General features: G+C 36.5%; 3 long non-coding RNA genes across 10 annotated transcripts in view; 1 reads left to right on the forward strand and 2 right to left on the reverse strand.

Annotated features, from left to right (window-relative positions):
• Positions 1-14,172, forward strand: part of LOC125246440 — a 26,116-nt gene continuing 11,944 nt past the window's right edge. Inside the window, exons 1-10 of one of the 8 annotated variants that reach the window (XR_007179863.1) lie at positions 4,377-4,446; positions 4,646-4,728; positions 5,632-5,688; positions 5,827-5,888; positions 6,402-6,547; positions 7,777-7,881; positions 8,736-8,857; positions 10,718-10,798; positions 12,089-12,193; positions 13,029-13,150. This is a non-coding gene — a long non-coding RNA (uncharacterized LOC125246440). Of the gene's footprint in view, positions 254-3,599; positions 3,666-4,376; positions 4,447-4,645; positions 4,729-5,631; positions 5,689-5,826; positions 5,889-6,401; positions 6,548-7,776; positions 7,882-8,735; positions 8,858-10,717; positions 10,799-12,088; positions 12,194-13,028; positions 13,151-14,172 lie in introns of those variants that run through there. The other 7 variants (XR_007179865.1, XR_007179864.1, XR_007179868.1 and 4 more) reach the window with 7 other exon arrangements.
• LOC125246442 lies at positions 6,266-8,484 on the reverse strand. Its single transcript, XR_007179871.1, has 3 exons — positions 8,353-8,484; positions 6,897-7,144; positions 6,266-6,780 (listed from the first exon to the last, which is right to left on the reverse strand). It is a non-coding gene; the product is annotated as an uncharacterized LOC125246442 (long non-coding RNA).
• LOC125246441 lies at positions 10,532-13,019 on the reverse strand. Its single transcript, XR_007179870.1, has 3 exons — positions 12,778-13,019; positions 11,148-11,381; positions 10,532-11,031 (listed from the first exon to the last, which is right to left on the reverse strand). It is a non-coding gene; the product is annotated as an uncharacterized LOC125246441 (long non-coding RNA).

The raw sequence follows: 14,172 nt of genomic DNA on the forward strand, positions 1-14,172 counted from the left end.
TTGTCTTTTGGCTTCCGGTTTGTCTTTCCACAGCGATCTGTGAATGAACTGTTCGTCTTAAAATCTGCCTGGTCTACAGACATTTAAGACAAACATTACAATGCTTATGATAACTTTCGTCAACTCTACAATAAGTAAATCCACTTCACCAGCTAATTATTCTTTGACAGCGATGCCATAGAAATATACAGAGCAAATGTACCGCGAAAACTGAAGTTCAAAGACCAAATTCTAAGATGGCCGCGCGCAGAAGGTGTTTATTTAATCCAAAAGTGATTTCAGAAATCTCAACCAGATATTTGTCTTGTCCGTTTTGTAATGTTTATTTGCACACACGAGAAAAGCACAAAATCGATCAAATCCCTGTATTTAGATGAACCATATAATGTGCTTTAATATCCTGTTTTACAGTTGATTCTTGTCACTTGACAACAAATTGGCTTCTTGCATGTTAATCACGCTACACAAACTTTGATTTGGTTTGTGATGCAAAAACTTGAGAAAATGAGATCCAGGCAGTAGATAAAGTTGATGGAAAATTATTTATTCATTACAATTAAATTTAGCCTCACACGCAAACTTTAATCGATAATGAAAATACTTAATAAAACCAAAAGGTAAAATAACCATCATAAAGTATTAGTCAATAGTTAATAATAAAATTTAGAGTATTGTAGAATTTAGAGTATTGTATCTAATAGATGAAGATCAAAAAGAGCAATAATTAAGACATTTGCAGATAAGAGACAAGAAGTAGAGGCCAAGGAGAGCAAAGGAGGGAAAAAGCTAAATTATCAACAACTCAGTCCATATTATAGGCTACCATAAGCATACATGGAAATTCTCAACCCACACAAACGGATGTTTTTATATTAAAAGAAAAGGTTAAATGGTTTTACCCATTTGTTATAGACTGGTCCAGTGTCAAAAAATAGATATGAGTTGTTTTGACCCCCTTTGGGGAATTTTGCAAATCTTACACTATTAAATGTCAACAAACATTAATTTTGAAAAACACCACTTCTGCCGTACTTGGCAGGCGTCCAATGTCTAACCACAAATGTGTCAGCGTGACCTGGCTGTCACACTGGAACACTTGAAGAACAATTGAACATAACAATCATCAGGGTATCCGCGGGGCATTGAAAAGCATTAAAAGTCATTAAATGGATTTTGTGAAAATCAAGGCCTTGAATGGCATTGAAAAGCATTAAATTTCATTTATACAGGCATTACATTTTTTAGATAGTTTTGAAAAAAAACTACCAGTTTATTTTGAATAAAGCCTAAATAATTAATGATTTGCTGTTGCAAAATATGTACATTGGTGTGATACGCACACGGAACCAGTTTGGTAATTGCCTCCGGCCGGTGCGAAATTGCCATAACGCCGGTTTAGACAGCGGCGGGCTGGGAACTGTAGACAGAAGGCTGCATCAGTGTTGCCAACTTAGCGACTTTTCAGGCCCCTTTTGCGACTTTTTTTCCTAAGAAAGCGTGTTGTGACAAATACAGCGACTTGTTAACCTGATCTAGCGTCCGAGACCCCCTGGTACAACCGCACGAGCACGAGATTGCTTTTCTGCCGCAGGCGCAGGAATTCGTTCCGCCTTTCTGGTTCAGCATTGAGGATGTGCGCTCAGTCAGAGAACAAATAAAATAGATAGGCCTACTATTGCTTCTAACCTGAGTGATCATTTTACGTGTACATATAGCTAAAATCACTGCAAATGTCTATTTTATGTGTATGGTGATTTTGTCAGACAACATCTCGATTAGGCTATAAATCAGGATTTTAGTGCTGGTTTAACACGTCAGGGCTCGAACTTTACTCTCCCGACCGGACAAGGACCTTATTAAAAAGTCAATACCAAAAAAACAAACAAACAAACAAACAAAACAAACTTGGTAATCACCAAAACGGGAGTATGAAATATTTTATTTCATTTAGTGTTAGTGGCGATCCATAGTGGATAATAATAGGCTGTATAATGTACTGACGATAACAGTGTTGCGCTGTTGAGGCTCGCGCAGCATCTCGAGGAGAAATGGAAACATGAGCAAAGCACACAAAAAGAAACTTGGTTAAACATACTGCAGTAAAAATTCAAAATGTGGAGTTTACTGGTAAGTAATATCACACGACCTGTTTTGCTAAATAGGCTACCATCACGATTAAAAATGTGACACTGATTTCATACAACAGTTCAGTTAACAAATAATTAATATTAAGCCACTTACATTTTAGAAGGAACATTGACTGTTTTTGTTCTATTTTAGCACCAAAAATCGTTTCAAACAAAGTTCACAGCAGTACTACCAAAGCGCAACTCTCAGCCTTGTTTTCATTACTGATTCAGCGTTTTGAACGAATCGGTTGAGTCAAAGATTAAATGACCCATTCATTCTTGAATGAATCAGCCATTGGAATGAATCATTTGAATGAATGAATCAGTGACACTCACTTATTAAGATGGTTACTTGACGCCACCTAGTGGTGGTTTAGTTTCATTTTTAAAATATAATTTCCCCTCTAACATTTCTTATTTGTATTTTCAAAAAATATTTTAAAAAATTCCATAACATTATTTAATGCAGTTGTAATCAATCAAAAATATGCAGATTTACATACGTCAAAGCTGCAATATTCTGAAAGGATATTGCTTCAGAACAAATTTGTTTCTACCAAAAACAAAAAAAAAAATTCCGGACAAACTACTGTTTTGCTCGTACAAGACAAAATATATAGATGAAACAATTTTATTGGGAGTTTGGCTTAAAATATATTAAGTGAGCAAAAGTGTAGCAGCAGAGAAGCAAACAAATGTAAAGGGCTGACACTTGGCAGAATGCGAATGCAACAATGACATGATGAAGTTTCTAATTGCCGTATGTCGTCATCTATCGACATTTAGCGGCATATATATATGGCATTAAAAAAATAAAAAATTGCCATTAAAAAGGCATTAAAAAGCATTAAATTAGATTTGATGAAACCTGTAGAAACCCTGATCATACTCTTAAATATAAAATAAGAATAACCATAAGGGTACAATCACAAGTGAATACTTGAAAATATGATGTGAATTAATATGTATAAAGTATGAGTACATAAATATAGGAAATCAAAAGTGAAACTGATAAATCACAAGCCATAAATGATTAACATAAATATTAATAAAAATGCATTAATATGAATATTGACCATTTCGGATCCACCAGTTTGCTACCTTTGAAAAATATTATTACAGATATAAAAGTATAAATAATGTGTCAAATGACCAACCCTTTAATTTTTCCCCACCTACACATTTGTTACTTGAAGCACCACAGGACAAATATAAATGACTTTTAGTTCAAAGAGGTTCATAAACAGACAATATTTCAAGTTATTGTCTGTATCTGAATATCAACGAGTGTCATGTCATTAAAATACACAGATGTCAGTCTTTAACATATATATTGTCTTTTAGTTTTTTTTTTGCATCTAAATTATAAACATTTATTCAATGTAAATTGCTTTTTTTATTAACAATTTACATTAAGTATATTAAGTAATGTGTGTTTATACATATACTAATATATGTGTTTCCCAACAGAAAAAGGGATGTGTTTGGCGCGTACAGTCAGGGACGTGTGGACGGACATTGACTAATGATGGACAGGTGAGGCTTCTAATGTGTGTATGTGTGTTTGGTGCTAAACAATATTTCTGTTGTTTGTATATTTCTTTAGTGTTAAAATGCTCTGTAAAATCATTCCTCAAAAATGCCAAAAGATTGGTCCTATCTAAATGAATCTGAATATCTGCTTATTGTGTCCTTGACCTGCAACAACGTTTCACTCAATCAGATCAGTTGAATCAATTGAATGAAGGTCGTTTATCGCCACCTACTGGCGTATCGGTGTAACCTGTACTATCCCTACCAGCAACAAACAGTTGGCAGTCTGTCTAGAACATTCAAACACAGAGTGATACAAACAGTGAAAAGTCCCCTTGCTGTTGGACTGAATATCAGCGCTCTCAGATCTCCAGAACTAACTGCTTTATTATATAATTTATCTACTGTATGTAAATGTATATATTTCAGTGCATTTCCAACCTCAGGGGGCGATTTAAGGAATTAAGGTACATTCACACTGGAATTAATTCTCTACACGACAGGAAAGCGGCATACAGCTTCTAAGATCTACAGGTAAAAACCCTCTTTGCTCCTGCTGCTGTTTTAATATATTAATGCATATACACTTATTGTCCACAAGAGGGAGCTGACACTGATCATTTATTCAATGTAAATTGCTTTTTTTATTAAAAATTTACATAAAGTATATTAAGTAATGTTTGTTTATACATATACTAATATATGTGTTTCCCAACAGAAAAAGGGATGTGTTTGGCGCGTACAGTCAGGGACGTGTGGACGGACATTGACTAATGATGGACAGGTGAGGCTTCTAATGTGTGTATGTGTGTTTGGTGCTAAACAATATTTCTGAAGTATAATATACTCTACTATGACACTGCTCAGCTTTAGGAATTGAATTTATGTAGTCAAGTTACATTTATTCAACATTATTTTGTCTTTCTTGTAAATTAATTTAGGTATAGAAAATAGCATAATGTCTTTATGTCTTTGCCCTACAGAATGAGAGATGTGTTTGGAGCGTTACACCCAGGGACGTGTGGACTGACATTCGCTCTAATGATGGACTTCTGCTCGTGGATGGGTAAGACTTCTTTTTTTTTCTTCTTCTTTTCTTTTCTTTTCTTTTTTTTTTTTTTTTTTTTTTTTTTTTTTTTTTTACTCATCTAATCAAAATTTTTCCAGGCAGAAGTATAACCCCTGCTGGACATTGTGCTGGAGCTTAGGGGGAACCCCTTGATCTCCTGCGCCTTCTCACCCGCACCATTCCTTCATATCGCTCGCACCATTCCTTCGTATCGCCCGCACCATTCCTTCGTGTCGCCCGCACCATTCCTTCGTGTCGCCCGCACCATTCCTTCGTGTCGCCCGCACCATTCCTTCATATCGCTGAGATCCGGCTGGGATCGAACCAGCAACCTCTGAACCCGTGAGGCAGCGCTCTTAACCTGTGAGCCACAGATCTCATGTCTGAACATGTGCGGGAACTTATATTTCACTATTGACTTCACAATAAACCAGTTAAAGCTTTGATAGAGTCTCTGTTGATTCATTGTTGAGTTGGGATTCGAACCCAAGCAGTCTCGTCACCAGAGAACGTGTGTTTAGCCACTCCACCACTGTGGCTTTCACGCTCCAGGTTGGAATTTGGGACACTTTGTTGGTCATAATGACAACAATTTAATGTAAACAACAGTGGGGTTTGAACCCATGCCTCTATCACAGCTTTATCATCAGAGAACGTGTGTTTAGCCACTTGCGCCACTGTGGCTTTCACACTGAAGACTGGCGTTTGAGACACTTTGTTGGCTATGATGACAATAATTTATAATGTAACAGTGGGATTTGAACTCGGAGCTCCATGATTACAACGCAACGCTTTATCCACTGAGCCACTGAGTCTACAGGTCTTTCATGTGAATGAAAAGCAAACAATTATTTGCTGAGCCACTGAGTTTGTAACACTTGTTTCTTTTTATTTTTTAAGGACATGGGCCAGTTCATCAGTGATGCAGCACAGTTTCCAATAAAGCCCCGTATTGAGGTTTGTATTGTTTTAAGATCACTTCTGTGATAAATGACAAAAGAAGCCTGAATCACCTGATCATTTTTAGCACATTCTGTTCATTTTAGATAATTGTTTCTACAGTATATGAACATGTCTTAATGTTTTTATTTATAGGGAAGTAGAGCACAGATGGGAAAGTAAGGGAGTGTGATCAAGACATGACCAGATTCAAACCGGTGAGCCAGTATGTAGTGTGTGTGTGTGTGTGTGTGTGCTTTTGAAACACTGCTTTATTAAGCTTTTATAGATATTTTGTTTAAATCACTGGTTTAAAATGTGTATCAAGCTGGCTAAGTCATGTGATTTGAGCTAAATAAGACTTAATTTCAACAAGCTTTGAAACATTTCAGTGATTCGCCGCTAGGTGGCGTTGATCTGGTGAACCACTAACTAGATTCTAATATATGGTTTTAACTGATCTCAGGTCAGTTTTATAATTTAGCTTCAGTTCTAATGACAAACTGGTGTGTATAATGAAAAATAGAGAGGAATAGTTGATTGAAATTTACCTGGTTAACCAAATCCTTTCATAAACAAGTCTTACAAATTAATAAAACAAGACTATATTATTATACAGACACTTTATGTATTTAATGATTTGTAGATTACATGTAATAGATTACACTTGAACATTTGCAAAATGTGTCATGTTTGGACTCTTCTTACTTGCATTTACACATTTTGACCAGCAGGTGTCTGCGGCATGCGTCGAGTGGAGCTTTTTTCCCACTCACAAATGTTTGTCTTAAAACAGACATTCTCCAACACATTGAGTTAGAAGAGGTCATGGCCAATCCTTTTGAGACGTGGCACACCGTCGACAGGACACCAGACGGTAGGAACTTCTTGTTTTGCGGATTATAATTTAGGAACATGAACAACCTTAGTTTAGATGACTTACTCAAGTTCAACCAGACATTAATAATCAATCAGAAGGTGAATGATGAGAAGGGATGAGTACAGACAACAGTGAGGACTTAGTGAAGATGACACACTCATCCTCATGTGCAGGGACCTCCTCCCATGATTCAGTTCTCCTGTATTTCTTTACCCTTGTCCAGCGAGTCTCTGCAGAACAAAAGTGGGAGTTTGTAAATTTGATGGTGTTTTCAAACTGGTGGGGGTCTATGAATGAAAATGACACCCCATACCCGACCCCACTCTTAAACACAACCGTCACTGACGTGAGCAAATCAGGTAACGCGGTTGAAAACGCCCCTCGGTTATGGCCTCGCCCACTGATCTGGTAACTCCCGTCACTGTGCTGCAGACACCTATACTTGAGTCCAGCACTGATCATTTTCTCATCATCTGATTCAAACCATCAACATGTATTCAGAGAGCTGTGTGAACTGAACTGGATCAACAAGAGACATAAAATATGCAGCGCTGTAGCAAACAGTCATTGTAGATCCATTCCAACAGAAGTCATCTAATAGGGGGGAAAAAATAGAGGTTATTTACTAAATATTGCATTAGTAAAAAAAAAGTAAAAACAAATGTATATGCTCTATATATTGTAGGACAAATAATTTATCATTAGCTTTTTAATTATTCCACCACCACAGTTTTTGTTTATGCCCTGCTTGAAGTTCACATTACTTGTCTACATGGATAAACAACAGTATTGACAGACAGAAGTTTTATTCTTCATAGAAGTTTATATTTCATGTTTTTAGTGTTAAAATGCTCTCTAAAATCATTCCTTAAAAATGCCAAAAGATTTGTCCTATCTAAATGAATCTGAATTTCTGCTTATTGAGTCCTTGACCTGCAACAGCGTTTCACTCAAACAGATCAATGTTTTGAGTCAGATGAATGAATGAATCACTCGTTTCATTACTGAATGAAGGTCATTTATCGCCACCTACTGGCGTATCGGTGTAACCTTTACAATCCCTACCAGCAACAAACTGGCAGTCTCTCTGGAACATTCAAACACAGAGTGATACAAAGAGTGAAAAGTCCCATCGCTGTTGGACTGAATATCAGCGCTCTCAGATCTCCAGAACTAACTGCTTTATTATATAATTTATCTACTGGATGTAAATGTATATATTTCAGTGCATTTCCAACCTCAGGGGGCGATTTAAGGAATTAAGGTACATTCACACTGGAATTAATTCTCTACACGACAGGAAAGCGGCATACAGCTTCTAAGATCTACAGGTAAAAACCCTCTTTGCTCCTACTGCTGTTTTAATATATTAATGCATATACACTTATTGTCCACAAGAGGGAGCTGACACTGATCAGATCTCACTCCTGTGCCTGTTATATTAACCAGTAAAAAGACATAATTAATTAGACACAATTTATAAGTTTAGTAGTGATATCAATCATTAGTTTATAGAGTATATATGCCGTCATTTTTATACTTTAATAATGATTGTTATAAATCTCGTTTGTTACACATCATCAATCAAGTTACTATAAACGCTGCATGTTTAAATCTGCTTAAAACACCAACACGCAAACATTGTTTAACAGCGAACAAACATGATTTATATCATATTAAATAACTAAAGACAAATAAACTTTAGCTTAGACTCACATAGATAACCCCAAAACAACAAAAGATCTCGTATTGTATGTTTACACTCGCGTGCCGTTGAGTTCAACACATTTGATCTGTCTTACCGCATCAGTTAATCTGGATCATTTACCCGAAACTGCTAAATTTACGTTGTTTTGCTGCTCAAGACCTCGATAAAATCATAGATTTTGTTTTTTCAAATGTATTATATTCAAATCAAATCTAAGTCCTCTCACCTTCGCCTGGCTTCCGCAAGTTCTTCATTTGATCAACAAACACTAATTGGCCACAAGAGGGAGCTGACGATCACTTACTTGACATTATTTAACCCAGCAAATACAGTGTTTTCCCTGAGTATGTAACTGTAAAATTAGGCTAGAAGTTTTGGAATTGAGTCAGTGACCAAACTTTAAATAACTGGCAAAAGTCTAGGCACCGTAACCCGTAATTTAGAAACTGAGGTGCAGTTTTCCATCCGCTACACTAGGTGGCGTAAGCGGCTTCACGTTCAATCTGACGCACCTTCAGTCGCTTGACAACATTAAACACGTGCGGACTGTTTAAAGTAGCCTACAGATTCTGCAGATGACAGCTGAGTATCATTCAACAGTAAGTGTCCTTTTTATTCTTACTCAGTGTATTTCTCTTTGTAAAATAGCCAGTACACTAGAAACTATTGCAGTGTTGTTTGACAGCTAAGCATGTATGAAGGCAGTCGCATCTTCTGTGGGTGTTTATCATCACAGACTCTTGTTTACATGCTGCTCTCTTGCTGAACTCACTGACAGCTTTAGAAGAACCAGTGAATCAGTAGTTGTTGCGATACCTTTATAAGATTTGAACGAATCGGCCTCTGATATTCATATTATGAAGTAGAATGATAAGGAATCGTGATTTCTTACTGATGTTTATTAATAGAGTCAGCTGGCGTGTGTAGCTTTGATGATCTGCTGCTTCATGGTTTTGTAGAGCTGCAGTGCTTTTGCTTCTAATGAAAACCATCATACAGTCTAAGACTGGGATCAATCCATGTGCAGGAAAACTGTCTTTTTGGGATTACTGTTGTTTATTGTGTAGGAAAATCTCATTTTAGCTTTAAAACTCTAAATGGATTCTACTGGACCAACAAACATTTGAATTACTAACATTGTAGTTTGTATGATTAATAATGAACCACCACCAACACAACACCTTCAGTTTATCCAGCTCTACTGCTGTATATCATTATTAATTTTATTTAGACACTAAGTTTAAATTCTGATTTTAATTATTAATTTTTTATTTATTAATTTTTTTTTTTTAATGAGTACCTATGGGTTTTCCTTAAATAAAACAAAACACCTGATATTAGTGTGATGGCAGTAGTCCAGTGGTCAGTGTTCATGGTATGAGAAACAAGCCTGATGCAGGAGACCAGGGTTCAAATCCTGTTTCTGTTGCAGTTTTTTCATTTTAGGCTTAAAAAAAAAAAAAAAACACATCCGTTGTACCACCCCAGGTACTTTTCTGTTGCCACAGCTTTCTCTCTTTCTTAGGTGTGATTTCCACACAACGGGGTGGGATTTGAACCCATGCCTCTATTGCAGCCTTGTCCACAACCAACGTGTGTTTAGCCACTAGCGCCATCATGGCTTTCATACTGAGAGGTGCCGTTTGGGCGACTTTGTCTGATTTAATGACAGAAATTTAGCATAAGCAATAGTGGGAATTGAACTTGGGTCTCCAAGACGAAATCGTAATGCTTTAACTGCTGCGCCACTGAATCTATGGAGCTGTTTGGTGTTTTATTGAGAGCTTTGTTTTAAATAATAAAAAATATTAGCAGTCGAGGGGTTTGACCCTGGACTTTTATGAATGATAGTCAAGCAATCATCCACTGAACCGCAGAGCTTGTGTGGTTTTGACATTGGTGTTTTTTGATGTTTAATTTATCTGCTGCGTCAATAACAATTTAACATAAGCAATAGTGGGATTTGAACCCTGATCTTCAAAGTGTGTATCAAGCTGGCTAAGTCATGTGATTTGAGCTAAATAAGACTTCATTTCAACAAGCTTTGAAACATTTCAGTGATTCGCCGCTAGGTGGCGTTGATCTGGTGAACCACTAACTAGATTCTAATATATGGTTTTAACTGATCTCAGGACAGTTTTATAATTTAGCTTCAGTTTTAATGACAAACTGGTGTGTATAATGAAAAATAGAGAGGAATAGTTGATTAGTTCAATTTAAATGACCCAAATCCTTTCAAAAAACAAGCCTTACAAATTAATAAAACAAGACAGATTATACAGACACTTTATGTATTTAATGATTTGTAGATTACATGTAATAGATTACACTTGAACATTTGCAAAAGGTGTCATGTTTGGACTCTTCTTACTTGCATTTACATATTTTGACCAGCAGGTGTCTGCGGCATGCGTCGAGTGGAGCTTTTTTCCCACTCACAAATGTTTGTCTTAAAACAGACATTCTCCAACACCTTGAGTTAGAAGAGGTCATGGCCAATCCTTTTGAGACGTGGCACACCGTCGACAGGACACCAGACGGTAGGAACTTCTTGTTTTGCGGATTATAATTTAGGAACATGAACAACCTTAGTTTAGATGACTTACTCAAGTTCAACCAGACATTAATAATCAATCAGAAGGTGAATGATGAGAAGGGATGAGTACAGACAACAGTGAGGACTTAGTGAAGATGACACACTCATCCTCATGTGCAGGGACCTCCTCCCATGATTCAGTTCTCCTGTATTTCTTTATCCTTGTCCAGCGAGTCTCTGCAGAACAAAAGTGGGAGTTTCTAAATTTGATGGTGTTTTCAAACTGGTGGGGGTCTATGAATGAAAATGACACCCCATACCCGACCCCACTCGTAAACACAACCGTCACTAACGTGAGCAAATTAGGTAACGCGGTTGAAAACGCCCCTCCGTTATGGCCTCGCCAACTGATCTGGTAACTCCCGTCACTGTGCTGCAGACACCTATACTTGAGTCCAGCACTGATCATTTTCTCATCAACATGTATTCAGAGAGCTGTGTGAACTGAACTGGAGAGAGTTAACAAGAGACAAAATGTGCAGCGCTGTAGCAAACAGTCATTGTAGATCCATTCCAACAGAAGTCATCTAATAGGGGGGAAAAAATAGAGGTTATTTACTAAATGGTGCATTAGTAAAAAAAAAGTAAAAACAAATGTATATGCTCTATATATTGTAGGACAAATTATTTATCATTAGCTTTTTAATTATTCCACCACCACAGTTTTTGTTTATGCCCTGCTTGAAGTTCACATTACTTGTCTACATGGATAAACAACAGTATTGACATAAGTATTATTCTTCATAGAAGTTCATATTTCATGTTTTTAGTGTTAAAATACTCTCTAAAATCATTCCTTAAAAATGCCAAAATATTGGTCCTATCTAAATGAATCTGAATTTCTGCTTATTGAGTCCTTGACCTGCAACAACGTTTCACTCAATCAGGGGTGCGTTTCCCAAAGCGAACTATGGTCGCAAGTTCCGTCGTTACCAATAGAGTTCAATGGGACTTACGACCATAGTTGGCTAACGATGCTTTCGGGAAACTCACCCCCGATCAGTTGAATCAATTGAATGAAGGTCATTTATCGCCACCTACTGGCGTATCGGTGTAACCTTTACAATCCCTACCAGCAACAAACTGGCAGTCTCTCTGGAACATTCAAACACAGAGTGATACAAACAGTAAAAAGTCCCATCGCTGTTGGACTGAATATCAGCGCACTCAGATCTCCAGAACTAACTGCTTTATTATATAATTTATCTACTGGATGTAAATGTATATATTTCAGTGCATTTCCAACCTCAGGGGGCGATTTAAGGAATTAAGGTACATTCACACTGGAATTAATTCTCTACACGACAGGAAAGCGGCATACAGCTTCTAAGATCTACAGGTAAAAACCCTCTTTGCTCCTACTGCTGTTTTAATATATTAATGCATATTCACTTATTGTCCACAAGAGGGAGCTGACACTGATCAGATCTCACTTCTGTGCCTGTTATATTAACCAGTAAAAAGACACAATTAATTAGACACAGTTTAGTAGTGATATCAATCATTAGGTTATAGGTTATATATGTCGTCATTTTGATACTTTAATAATGATTGTTATAAATCTCGTTTGTTACACATAATCAAGTACTATAAACGCTGTTTAAATCTGCTTAAAACAGCAACACGCAAACATTGTTTAACAGCGAACAAACATGATTTATATCATATTAAATAACAAAAGACAAATAAACTTTAGCTTAGACTCACATAGATAACCCCAAAACAACAAAAGATCTCGTATTGTATGTTTACACTCGCGTGCCGTTGAGTTCAACACATTATCTGTCTTACCGCATCAGTTAATCTGGATCATTTACCCGAAACTGCTAAATTTACGTTGTTTTGCTGCTCAAGACCTCGATAAAATCGTAGATTTTGTTTTTTCAAATGTATTAAATTCAAATCAAATCTAAGTCCTCTCACCTTCGCCTGGCTTCCGCAAGCTCTTCATTTGATCAACAAACACTAATTGGCCACAAGAGGGAGCTGACGATCACTTACTTGACATTATTTAACTCAGCAAATACAGTGTTTTCCCTGAGTATGTAACTGTAAAATTAGGCTAGAAGTTTTGGAATTGAGTCAGTGACCAAACTTTAAATAACTGGCAAAAGTCTAGGCACCGTAACCCGTAATTTAGAAACTGAGGTGCAGTTTTCCATCCGCTACACTAGGTGGCGTAAGCGGCTTCACGTTCAATCTGACGCACCTTCAGACGCTTGACAACATTAAACACGTGCGGACTGTTTAAAGTAGCCTACAGATTCTGCAGATGACAGCTGAGTATCATTCAACAGTAAGTGTCCTTTTTATTCTTACTCAGTGTATTTCTCTTTGTAAAATAGCCAGTACACTAGAAACTATTGCAGTGTTGTTTGACAGCTAAGCATGTATGAAGGCAGTCGCATCTTCTGTGGGTGTTTATCATCACAGACTCTTGTTTACATGCTGCTCTCTTGCTGAACTCACTGACAGCTTTAGAAGAACCAGTGAATCAGTAGTTGTTGCGATACCTTTATAAGATTTGAACGAATCGGCCTCTGATATTAATCTTATAAAGTAAAATAATAAGGAATCGTGATTTCTGTCTCTGTTGTTGTTGTTGTTGTCTTACTGATGTTTATTAATAGAGTCAGCTGGCGTGTGTAGCTTTGATGATCTGCTGCTTCATGGTTTTGTAGAGCTGCAGTGCTTTTGCTTCTAATGAAAACCATCATACAGTCTAAGACTGGGATCAATCCATGTGCAGGAAAACTGTCTTTTTGGGATTACTGTTGTTTATTGTGTAGGAAAATCTCATTTTAGCTTTAAAACTCTAAATGGATTCTACTGGACCAACAAACATTTGTTTTGATTTTGTCCAATATCCTGCAGCAAATGCTGAAACACAGAGACAGTTTGAACTCTATAACCTTCAGAACTGAAAAGAACTGTAGATTATTATTGATGTACAGTTTATTCAGCTCTACTGCTGTATATCATTGTGTCATTTTGCATTATTTATTTTATTTAGACGATGTTTTTAAATTCTGATTTTAATCAATATTATTTTCATGTTTTTTAGACGCTTTTATCAGATTTTAATTATTAATAATATTTTACATTTTATTTTTATCGTTTGTTTTAATAATAATTCTGATTTTAATGAACATTTTAGGCACTTTTTAAGATCTGATTTTAATTATTATTATTATTATTTTTTTATTATTATTAAATGTGTGTTTATGAGTTTTCTTAAATCAAGCAGAAGGATCATTGGTGTGATGGCAGTGGTCCGGTGGTCTGTGCTCATGGTAAGAGAACCAAGCCTGATGTAGG

This window comes from Megalobrama amblycephala, linkage group LG14 (assembly GCF_018812025.1).
Source record: "Megalobrama amblycephala isolate DHTTF-2021 linkage group LG14, ASM1881202v1, whole genome shotgun sequence".
Classification (NCBI taxonomy): domain Eukaryota; kingdom Metazoa; phylum Chordata; class Actinopteri; order Cypriniformes; family Xenocyprididae; genus Megalobrama; species Megalobrama amblycephala.